Below are 12,930 nucleotides of genomic sequence, written 5' to 3' on the forward strand. Positions count from 1 at the left end.
CTGTTGCAAAAACATACATACACACAGGGAGGAGAGAGTTGGAGGGACCATTTTGCATGTTAATTCATCATAAAGCAACTCTCGTCGTGCGTCGGACTTTGAAAGGGGTCGTTTAGCTGGGTCTGCAGGCAAAAATAGGCACGGTTTCACGCGTCGTCCACGAACGCGCTCGTGGGAATTTGCCGAAAAAGGGGCCACCAACCGCACACCGACGCCGGAAACGGGATTGGGTGGAAAATTTATGGCAAGTGATTGTATAAAATTACCGTCCCAATTAAAGTTTGTGCGCAACGACGCTGGGATGGGTGTGGAAGGTGCCGCGGGCATGCGGGAAGGGTGATCCCACGGTACCGATCCCACGTTAAGGGACGTCCCCGTGACAAGTGTTAAGGCAGATGGGGAAATGTTTATTCGACCGCCGGTTGCATTGCTCGCACGCTCGCCTTCTACGGCAAGCTGGTTACCGATCACAGCCCTGACAGCAGCACGGTCAGCGGAACGAGAAATCCCTTTTTTGTTCCTTCCCTCATCCCTCTGAACATATACGTTCGTTACTCGCCGCCATCTGTACAGTCTGAACAGCCGGTGAAGTGTAATCTAATAAACGACGGGAACGGGACGGCGTCGCGTCTGCCAAATAGCGCATTTTCATGCGCGAATAATTTCCACCGCGATTACTCACGGAACACATCGAGCGTGCGTGTGTGTGTGGTAGAGTTTGTAGGGATAGAATGCGTTGCTTACACGAGCAAAGGATCTCGCACGAACTGGGCAAACAGCGAATTAGCGGGCTGGCATTTTAGCGGCCGGAACCCATCATCAATCTTTTTTTTTTCGGATGGGGAAGGCTCGTTGTTGTAAAATGGGCCTTTCGGAAATTGTTTCCCGCGGAAACAAGTGGGCATCCTTTTTTGGGTATGGACGGTATCAGGGGCCATCGGGGTTTCCTGCGGTTATGCGGCAACAGAGTGGAAGGAGCAGGAAATTTGAACGTGAAATGAAAATCTAGTGAAAGCTTAGCATAATTCGACGCTCGTACCCGACGGTTTGGCCCACCGTTTTGGCAAGAAGAGTGATGGAAAAATTCAATAACCTGGATGGGGCACCGAAGGCTAGATTGAGCGAGCAGAAAGATTGACTGCCGTTTTATTAGGGGCATGGATTTGGCTACTGCAAGTGGGGCAAAAATGCGTAGACTGGCGAGTAGACGCGATTCGATTTTCGGTGGAGGCGCATGGTGGCTGGTGTGCGAAGAAGGCTCATTGCCGCGTCACGTGCGCGTGTCTAAGGGTGGCCGGTGGCTTTATATCATCCGGTATTAGCTAAAACCTTGCTAGACAGTAGAATAGGATGTAGCTTGGTCATGGGTTGGTAATCGTTATAAAAAAATGAAGGAATTAGGGTGGAAATAAAAATTGCCTTCAATCCTGCCACAATTACGGTCATTTGTTGGATGATTGAATTGTTTTAAAAATCTTTAAAGAATAAAATTAAGCGACAAGTTTTCCAATATGTCTTTATACCATTGGTGAATGAGCAACATTTTGAGCAACTATTCGATAAAGACGTTTACCGATGGAGGCGCATGGTGCTTGGTGGCGTTTGCGTGTAGAATTAAAGCGTGCTTGCAACAGTATCACACTCAGGTACAAGCATGTAAAGGCTAAACCTTCGTCCAACGCTCTGAGAGTTTGGAATCCTATGTAGGTTGCTTAACTTTCCTGTCACGAACCCGTCGGACGAAGGGTTGGTAAAGTGTCATTAAGCCCAGTGCATGTACCGATTCCCCCTCCGTTTTGGAAAAGCTAATGAAACCCTCGTCACGATTACCGGGTTGGTAACCTTCGTTAAGAGACTGTCATCGAACTGATTATATCTCCTTTGTGAGATTGTGAACGAAAAAAAAAATCACACAAGAAACTCCCCAAACGTTACCAGTATGTATGGGCAACGTTTATAATTTAAAGACGGAGAGGTGTAGTACGGAGCAGCGGAGCATTTGGCAGAGTGGAGAGAGAGTGTTAATTATTTTACTATCACAACGCAAAGCATCTCGAGCTCGAGGTAGAACCATTCTGGGTGGGTAAATGTTTCGCAGGTCGATTCGCAACCCGGCGTCGGGCACACAGTTTACACCCTACACGCGCTTCATGTCCTATCAACGATGGGGGAAGGTATGGGTAATTTGGCTTTTAACTGAACGGTTGGCTGAAATAAAATGTAAAACGTCTCGTTTTGTTGACGGTGTCACCGATTTCACCGGCTCAAGTGCGCAGGCAAAAGCGTTCGCGTATGGTGTTGAGAAATAAATGGCAGTAATTGGCATCCCAAAAATCGTGCTCTCCCCTAACCCCCCCCCCCCCCCTCAATGAAAGTACCCGAGTGCGCCTTTGCCGGCACAGGGGTGGGGAGCGAAACCCTCCAAAAGCAAACCAGCAAAAAGCATTAGCGTTAAGGCTATCATCGTTTGGTTAAGTATGTTTTTCAACAGTCGTCACCGTTCTGGGTTTCCGGAGCACTAACGAACCGAAGCGAAAGGCAAACAACAATCACTGAAAGATGATGATGATGATGATGATCACGATCGCATGCTTTTTGCACTTCTGATACCTTTCCGCGGGAGAGTGGTAGGGGTAGTGATGGAACTGTAAAAACGAAAGAAAACCCTTCAAATGGGCCGAAGGTAATCCCTGCCGCACGACCAAAACTTGCATGACGCTAAGGGGATAAAGGACATGCTTGAAGTATTCTTTGGCGTGTATATGTGTGTGTGTAGCCATTTACGTTCATACCGTATAAAGAAGAGCAAATGCCACCACCCTACATAGAAGAAGAAAAAAAAAACAACTCAGGGGACATTCGTCGCAAATCGTTCCGTCTGCACGACGACCTCGAGTGGCTCGTTTCATAATCCGGTAAAGTAAATTTTCCAACCTCCACACCCGGACTGACTGTTACTGGGGATGGGGATCGTTCGCTCACCCTCTTGGCAGGAAGAAAGCGTCTTGCGCTGTCGATGGCAGAGGCTGGTGGAATGTTGATGGACAAGATGGACCTCGTTTATGGACCGTCGCTTGGTTGACGGTCTTTCGGCTGAAGTGTAGTGTTTGTTTTTAGCACTTTGGAGGGGAGGTTGGGAGTGGTTCCAAAATGATGATCCCACGACAAAGTCCAAAATAATACACTAGTCTCGTCGCTGGCTCGGCTTTAGCACGGATGAATGTGGTGGACACACTGCTGAGAAGCGTTAAGCGCGAATGTTGTTGACCTGCAGTAAGTTTTTATTTTGTCGTATCATTCGAGATGCTGTTGGGTTGTCAAGGTGGGAGTTTTTTAGGTGTTTGGTGATGGGTTGTTTAACAGACGCTTTTTCTTCTTATTGGCGTAAGTCATATTGACCTATATGGGCTTTCGAGAATTATTGCATACCGCGGAGCGGGATAGTCATTCCTTGCTGCGGGCGACGGTCCACATGAGGTTTGAGTCCATGACGGGTATGTTGTGAAGTTTGAATTTGAATTGAAGATTGTACCATTAAACCACTGTTCAACAAATGTGTTGCTTATAAGCTTCAGTCCTGATTCACTACAATTTTGAGCAAAAAACAAGACACAAGATATGTTCTAGGTTCTGCTATCTTGTTATTATTGATAGGAAAAATGTGTTGTGACTTGTTTGGTAGATGTAATTTTTCACATCTCCATTTAGGTACATTAAGTTCTTGAAACCATTGTCTTGTTTTATTTTGATAACATAATTCAATATTGTTCTGTGTCTTTCTTGGCCTGTGCGTGGAGCCGAGAAATTTCCAGAACAGATAAAAGAAATTGCAAACATCCACCGAGTGGTGCAAAGGTAAACTTCTCGCTCTCGAGTAGCTTCTTAGCTATCAACTCGACAAAACGGCCACCACTCCAACCGCCGGGGGGGCAGTTGTTATTGATTTTTACCTAATTCACCGATATATCCAGCCGGATTGTCGAGAGGACACAAAAGCAAACTAAACAAAGATAATGACCATTATGCAAGGGGAAAACCGGTCGATAAGCAAGCCATAGTGAAGGAGATGGAGAATGCGCAAATGCTTCAAGAGCCTGCTGTATTTGTTTCACGTGTTGTAACGAATCGCCGAAGAAATGTTTTCCTATTTTTCCCCTAGAGCAATGTTGAAGCCCCGTCTCGGTCTCGGCCATGCGGTTTCCTGGTCGCGTTTGGCACAAAGCTGTGTGTATTGTTAATGTAGCCTTACCGGATGTGTGTGTGTGTGTGCTCGAGTGCGTGTTCCTAGAGCTTTTGTTCGGGTGCGTGTTAAGAGTGTCGACCCTTGTCCAAGTCTGAGGACGAAGGAGAGAAGAACGGCGAAAGAAAAGGACAGAAGCCGTAAACTTATCCCGTACTTGCGACAGGCAGGATATCCGTACCGGTTGGTAAAACGGTACAGCGTGCATCCCTTTTCGCTAACACCAGTTTTTCCATCCCCAGCGAAGCTCTCGCTGGAAAGATATCATTGATCACTGGAAAGGACGAAGGTTTAGGCGCACCCGAAATGGACTAGAACGAAGGGAACTAACACGGGACAGGACCTTTTTCCTAGGAATGCTATCGTACGAAACCTTCTATGCACACACACACACACAAACACAGCGGTCGGAATGGTTGGGAAAAGTTGGCAAGCCCCGGTTCGGTCGTTCCCAGTAATTAACTCATCAATTATTAACGCGCATAGTAGCGGAGCGGAGCTTCCTTTCCATAGAAAAAGGAAAGGACACAAATTGGATAAGGCGAGAAGAAAATGGGGCCACTCAGAAGAGGGAAAGAGGACGAGACGCGGGGCAGGGAACAGATGGATGGAAGGACAAAACTGCCATACCCTTATCCCGCGTATACGGCGAGCCTGATACGGATGGCGTTTTTTCCCGCCTCACCCACCCACTTCATCAATGTCTATCCCTTTCCCTGCCCCCTGTACCCCGCCACTTTCCCGATCGGTGTGAATGAATGAAGCCGTGGTGCATCCGAACGGCCCGAGCATAATGGAGCAGAAATGGATGAACGATTGCGAACTGCGGAAAATGATCGAGTTTGGGGCGTAATGAAAATTGACGAATGGATGATTGATGGGCCGGCGTATTGTTTTTGGCGGTATGTCCCCGCGGCCGCCCCCAGCGCGGTCCATCGGAGAGCTACAGTGCTGCCTAAGTGTGGTGCAATATAGTGACGGCAGGAGGCCTTTACCTTTACGCGGGTGTACCAAGTGGTCTGATTCTCGGAATCACGGACACAAGCACCAGCAGGAAAGGCGGATTGATCGAGTTTTCATACCCGTAGACGTAATTTCGTTAGCGAAGAATAACACAGTTACGGCAGCATATGGTCCCGGAGCGATGGGCATGAAGAATGCACACACACACACACACATAGGCTGGCATACATCGTGTATCCTTTACATAATAAAGCCGGGCAAATTGATTTTTCTATAATGACGGCCTTGTCATGAGCTTTCGCGTAACGCTGGCATGTACATTGGTTAGCAGCAGTTGGGATTTATGCGTCCACTGGAGCCGTTGCCTGCCGCATGGGAACGTTTGTGTGGACGGGTCTCGGGACCCGACAGCATCTTGGCAGATAAACGAATTAGTAGCGAAAGGCTTACGAATTAGTCGGTCTCATGGGTGATTTCAATTAGGAGGATTTTGGTGCTTTCTTGCTGCACGTACACGCAGGCCCAGCATAAGGCTTGATCGAACTGGCACTGATTTGGAGCGAAAGGGTCCGAATATAATATTTGGCTTTTTATTTGAGAAAGTTAACGAGAAACGTAATCCACGATGAATTTCTGTACCCTCAACTGACCGACACGGAGCAACCAGCCAACAGTGGACTCCGGTTAGTTGTGGGAAAATTACACTTAGCCTTAGATTTTAAGCGCCTTTACGAGTAAAACAACCGTTCTCCCGCCTTTGCAGATGGGTCCCAAAAGGGCGAATCGGTGCGAAAGCATGCTCAATACACGTACATAGGGGAGCATACCCCGTCTTCAAGCAGCAGCATAAACATTGCCGGCAGCAAAACATGCTTAATCTCTTCCCGGTGCCCAGCACGCGCCAGCGAACCAGCCGTAGCGATCGTAAAGTGCATAAATTTATGTGTCCATGACCTGCCCGCGTAAGCCACCGTACGGTGCCACGGGTTGTTTCGCACGGCCCAAGTCGTACGACCCACCCAGCTTGGGAGAGAGCAGATGGACCAATGTAGCGCCAGCTCCCTGTGCAGGCTTGTATGGTATCTTTCGTTTGCGTGAGAATTACAAATGGAGCTTCATAAAGTTGCGAAACTATTGCTTCCGGGTGGTTCTTTCGCTTGTTTTTTTTTGTGAAAACGGATCGTTTCGCTTCAAACGTACAGCTGCCGGTTCGGTGCTGTTGGTTTGGCAGTGATTTGTGAATTGGATTTAGGCAGATTTTAAACATTGTTACGAATTTGTCATTGCAGAGCCGTAATTAGGAGGCTAAAAAAGGCTCCTGCAGCTACATTTAATAATTGCGACCCATGTTTGTTTTAACCATTACTATCGCCAATTATGTGTCATCAAGGAATTAAAAGTCTACCTCTCAGAAAGAGTGGTGCAGTTGAGCAAAAGCACTAGCTTAATAGCGCACACTCTTTGAGCCTTTCATCAAAACGGAGAAGGAAATGCTAACATCATTTCGACAATTAAAGTTAGTAATTAAAAAGGCATCCTCTGCTAAGCAGAATTTTAATAGGTGTCTGCATGATTAAAACTCATCTTGGGTGGTGTTTTGAGGCGTGCGGTAGACAAAAAGGCAAAGGGTTTAAAAACAATAACGACACACCCTTGTTGTCAACCGCCAGGGTTAGCTTTATCATTAAGCGCGCGCAGTGAAGGATGCTAACATTGCTGCCAGGCGAACGATAATCCTCCTCTTCCTGTGCTGCACTGGGACCCACACAGAAAGGTCACCGGGGTTTATTTTTTGCTATTTTTGCTGTTAGTATTAGTTAATTTGCCATTTTTTCTTTCCACCCGTTTCTTGCCCTAGCTACGAGTGACAATATTTAATCCCGCACTAATCCTACCTCAAGAAGGAACCTGCAACACTCGCACCGTCGTCACCTGATTAAGGGCTTGTTTACCGTGGACCTAGCTTTATTTGCATTTACGGGGATACTTTTCGGCTGCAGCTCGCAGAACAGCGAGTGGCAAAATTGTTAACCAAAAGGTTAATGGTTTCTCTCTCTCTCTCTCTCTCTCTCGAACGTTTTACCCCTCTGGGCAGCAAATGGATGTGGTTAGATTAATATTGCAAAATAGGTAAACGAGGGCTTTGGGTTGTGTTTTAGCCGGTTTTTTGTTGTTGTTGTTCTGGAACATGTTCTGTTTCCAATCCAATTATCTATTCGGGCAAACAAAGGGGAGATGCAGGTTTAAAAAGATCCACTCAGAACAACATTGTAATGTAGTTATAAAATGAAGTAACAAAACAACAAAAAATCAAACCATTTTACGGCCCGATTACACAACACAATCTCACAACAAAGGATGGTGGGCGGCCGGGGGTTGTAATAGGAAACGGCCTAATGTACCACGGCTAAATGTCTTTCGCTGTACGAAACGGTACAGTAGCAGGCTGTAAAGTGAAGATTTCCGCCGACTTCCGTGCCGTGCCGTCCGGCTGCACGGCCTGCGGTATTTGCTCGATAAGTTGCTTTTCCATTTATCGTTTTTCGCTGCCAACCATTTATGTGTGAGTGTATGTGTGTGTGTGTGTGTTTGAACGGAAACACACTGGTTCAGGACTACCCGCTACCCGTGGCCGGCAGCAGGTCTTGTGGTGGTTGCGCTTTCTTCGGCCAGGATAAATTTACATATCAAATTTAAACAAGCGCCGGGGAAATTGCGGTTGATTGCGGCCGTTTGCTGTTGCGTTTCGTGTATGGTGCTTGTCCGTCCGCCCTGGAAGGGGAAGGCTTTAGGAAAAGGTAGCTAAAAGGCCATCCCCTTCTCTCCATTTGCAAACCGGCACACCTTAACGCTGAAGTGCAAATGGGTAGTGAAGGAGAATGGTAAAGACACGGACACGGCCCTGCCGGAAATGGGGTTAAATGGGTAAAGTTCCGGTATTTATTTTTACCTGCGCAATCATGCGCAAAGTGAAGAAAGGCATAGTGTAAAAGTTACGAAAAAAGCATGTTCGTCGCGCAATAAGGAAGAAGTAATATAGGAACAAAGAGGATAAGGTATAAGACACATTTTAAGCTAAAAAACAACTCATTTCAATATCATACAACCCTAGAAATAGTAAATTAAAATGAATGTTGATACAAAACAGGCTAACGATACGGAAATTAATTTATGATTTATCACGTGCTGATGTGTACCACGACCATAGAAGGCATCATTAATCAGCGAGAAAGAAAAATGCCCATCCAAACGAAGATACCCACTACCTCACACTCATCGAAAAGCGTACGGCGAGCATCTCGATCACCACGAGCGCTTCGTTTTATTAAATTATGCTGCATGCGGTAAAATCTATGCTGGGATGGGGGGGGGGGGGGGCAAATTTCATCAAACGAAATCTGCCCCATGTACGCATTGCTCCTAATTAACTCGAGCGCTTCAGCAAACGAGGCGAAAAAGTTTGTTCCCACACTAAGAAAGTACACAACTGGGTTTCTGGTGAATTTTTCATCAAAATGTATGCTTTGCTCGTTTGCCGCTTCGGTGTAATCAACGCGCACACATTTTCAAACGCGATCGCGTTAAATACGCGAAACAGCAAATAGTAATCCGTTCAGCCGGCGCGCGGAGCATGTGCAAACCCAGCCCACCAGCCGAAGGCAAAGGATGATTATTCATTCTCATTTACCTTTCTAGAAACACACACACACATACACAAATTGTTATGCCGTTTGTGTGGCTCGCGTCTAGGCTAGGGGTTGAGAAAGCGTTGCCACGCTCGGTGATAGCAAGATCCCGTTTCGGAAGAGCGTTGTGCTGCTCCGTTGCTGTATCTTCCCATTGCTCGCTAGGCTTCCAAGTCCTGCGGTTCGCCAACCGGTAGACAAATAAAGTTTAATAGCAAAGATATGTATAATCCAACGGTGAGAATTAATTATAACGCTGTGCTAACCGGCGTGTGAACACGCGGTGGCACGGTGGATTGAAGAACGAGATTTCAGCTAGTGCTCTAGCAGGCAAGGGCGGCAAGAAAACCGAACCACAAGCAATGTGACACCATCGTAAGGTGGTGGTGCCCGAAGACGCCACGCTGTGTAGTGTGTGGTTTTCATATTCCGGGCCGTTGCCACCCCACGGTAGATACCATTTTTCACCAACACCCCTGTTTGGCGCTGTATCAGTAATCAGGGAACGATCTGTCGCTTGGTTGGTGGTGCGTGGTTGTTAGTTTAGCGCTCGGTGGGCGAGATTGTAGCTCCACCACGCACGACAACACCGACGACGACGACGACGACCACGAGAATGATGATGATGAGAATGGTGATGGTAATGGAATTTACTCACGACCATCTCGCACCACCAGGCTTCCTGTTTGGCGAGCGTTGTCTCAGTGGGATCGCTTCGCTGCGTATTCTTCTCCAATCCTCCCGCAATCTACAAAGAATGGGACGGCGTTGCATGTTATCCAAAACTCCTGCTCCCGGTCTTTCCCACTAATCGGACCGGAGAAATGCACCACGTGTTTGATTTAATGCAATTTTTGCCCCAAGAAATGGAAGCTTTATTACGCGAACGTACAACGTATAATAAATATCCAATCCTCACAACAGGTTTACACAGCACGTGTTGAGCGATTTATAACGCTGCACTGTAACAGTTTCGTTCGACGCGGGTTAGTAATTTCAAACCGTACTTACCCCCCCCCCCCTCCCTCCTTACCTGTTGCCATGGTGCTACAAGCTACGTACATGAGCAAGGCAAGATAGCAAGCGACGAAGCCCGCACCTTAAGCCCCTTAAGCGGGAAGAGCAAATCCATCGGAAAAGCGCCCCATAAACCGTACGCGATCAGATTAACGAACACCGCGAACGATGGGAAATTTTGATTAGCAGCTGCAGCAAACGTATGGCTGCCAAAAAGAGAGAAAAAAAACCGCTCCACTCCCTGCCCTCCTCTGTCCCTTTCCGGCTTATTTAAAATGGCGCCATCGCGCAACCGACAGACTGCAAGCAATCGCATCGGGATTAGTGATAAGCTTCACGGTGTCGCGGTGTCGACTATGAAAATTGACTTGCCGTACGTTGGTAGCCCCGGTTTTTTTTTGACTAGCCCGCAAGAAAGATCAAAATTGTGGCTGTGATTTCGTGCGCAATAGGCACAATTTTGTAACAGCTTTATAGCGCAAGTTGCGGAGGTAGCAGCAGCAGCAACAGCAGCAAGCAACCCATTTCCGGATCTTGCATGATTGCGGGCAATACTTTCTAGGCGCAAGGAAACACCCCGTGTGTGTGTTGGTTGTGGAAAGATTTTGACTTTTCGCATTCACAGCTAAACACATGCTCTGGCGGACGCGTGTTTGTTACTGTGCTCCGGTGCAGCGGTCAATCCACGTTGCAGGTAAGCAATTATGAAGCATATTTTACCGCATTTTGAGTGCATTTACCAAGCGGTAATCGCCTTTGTGTTAAGGGTGAGCAACCTTCGTTGTTGGCAGGAGGCACACACAGCAAGCTAAACGGTGGCATGACATGAGCCAGCGTGTTGCAGGATAATCAACAGTTTGTTTGTGTGTTTCCGGCATCAAATGTTGCGCCGATTATCTGAAGTAGTTGTGCACTTTCGTGTATGGGTTTTCTTTTTGTAGTGATTTAATAAACACATCAAGGTAGAGATATCAAAACTTTCTAGATGAGAATATCATTATTCAGGAATGAGCCTTGCATTTGTTTGTTTCGTGTATTTCCAGAGGGTTTGCATAATTTTTTCGAAGAGTTTTTTTTTTACTTTAGGGCTCCCCAACAGCATGAAAACTTACAATATTGAAAATAAATATCAATTTGTTTGCCAAAACAGCTGGACATCGGTGTGGAAGAGCTCCCGTAAAGAAGCTGCTGTGTTTGCGAGAGTGCTTTTTTCCTGATACTACCACCACCATACCACCTCTGATCACAACGCAAAGGAATACAGAGAAACGTGATCCTCAACAGCGGACAAGCTTCGCAAACATCGCGTAAGTGTTTGGCTCGCTTTAGCAGACGGTCGTGCAAATAGTGCTGGTACAACACCGCCAACTGAAACCATCTGGTTACTGGGCCCTTTGGCGGTGAAATGCTCCATGCGGGTTTGCGTTCAATTTTACGACACTCGAACTCGATCGATCGACGCCTCCGGCGCCCGAGCTTTCGATTCGATGCTTCCCCGGTCTCTCACCTACCCCCGGGGGGGGGGGGGGGGGCGCGGGGTTTGGTCGCAACGAAGCTCGGCAGTTACTTAACGAACAACCAATTACCCTGTAGCAGCTTGTGGGTGGGTGGGAGCAAACGGTCGGATCGAAGCACGGGGGCTGGAAGCAATTTCACTAATTACGAAAGCGTCACCCTTCCCGGTTGTCATCCCGGGCTTCTGTTTGGCTGTGGGCGAGCGCATGCAAAGCACTCTAGGTGATGTGGGTGTAAGAGTGTGTGTGTGTGTTTGGGTGTACGAGACGCTGTTTCGGCAGCGTTCCTTCGTTCGGCTTAATTTCCTGCCGCCCTGCGAAGAACAACGAATGACCAGTCTTAAATGGGCGGCCAGAGCATTGCCTACCCGGTGAGCATGCTGCTGGCTAAATTGTCGGTTGCTCCAGCTTGCCGGGCAAGGCTGTGGACCGTGAGGCTGTGGCAATGCCAGCCCCCAGTTGAAGTGAAAAGTTTATTATCACTAATACCACCTTCATACACCCTTTCCTTAGCCGGCCCACTCACGCGCGTTGAGAAGGTCTTGAGGGTTTGGGCGGAGCCGAGGGGACAAAAGACAAAGTGTCCACAAGTGAAGCCCACGGTCCGGCTCAGAAGAAGCTCAATGTGGAAAGTAAATAAAGGACGGGGATTTAATTCTATTTGCCCAAAACATCCGGTCGTTAGTTGAGCCGGTCGGTCCTTGCCGCTCGTCCCACTCGTCGTCGGCTCGCGACCGGTCACTCTCGGTGCTTTTTTGCTTTTGCCCTCCTCCCGGGGGAATCCGCTTCCCCGTACTGATGCTGTTTACTCCGTGCACTGGTGGAGCCAAACAGCAGATAAAAACAACGGATGGGGGGAACAGGGATGGGAAAGCCATCGATGGGAAAATCTTTTGAAATCGCACTTATTATTACGGTCACGCTCGTTTGTTGCACTTTTGTTGGCACAGACACACACACACACACACACATATACAAAACTCCCTCTTTGCCAGTGTCTCTCCGGCCCGTCTGTGTGGTCGGCGATGTGGCGACGGTGCCCAACAGCAGACAGCGCGCGGGGGGGTGGGATGATTTTTAATTGGCGAAAATAAGCGGCTTTTGGCTGGTGTTATCCTTCATTACGAGCTGGTACGAGGGACGGGTCCGTGCTTGGGTGTGCCGCTGTGTGCGCAATAAATGATGACAGATTGGTGCGGCATATTTACGAGCCTGACCTCGGCACAGTCCAGGCCAATAAAAAACACGCACTCTCCGCTTGCCCTCCACGCGACCGAACTCCTCCGCAAACATTGCGGAACGCACACAGCGGAAGGGAAGAAACGATCAAATGCACACTAAAAAAGGCCACACGCACAGGGCACAAAAGCCGGAGTGACTATCGCCAACTTGTCCCCAGGAGTGGAGTGGAGCCGCTTTTGTTGGCCTGGCCTGGTGGTAGCGTTGATGGCGATGTGTCATTGTGGACATTCCCGAATGGGGAGGTGGAAAAACGGGAGCGGCCCAACGA

The 12,930-nt window shown here is 48.0% G+C and overlaps 1 protein-coding gene across 12 annotated transcripts in view; it reads right to left on the bottom strand.

Annotated features, from left to right (window-relative positions):
* LOC120948153 (uncharacterized) overlaps window positions 1-12,930 on the bottom strand; it is a 162,949-nt gene that overhangs the window by 20,187 nt on the left and 129,832 nt on the right. The window lies entirely within an intron of this gene.

Source organism: Anopheles coluzzii, chromosome 2 (genome assembly GCF_943734685.1).
Source record: "Anopheles coluzzii chromosome 2, AcolN3, whole genome shotgun sequence".
NCBI classification, from domain to species: domain Eukaryota; kingdom Metazoa; phylum Arthropoda; class Insecta; order Diptera; family Culicidae; genus Anopheles; species Anopheles coluzzii.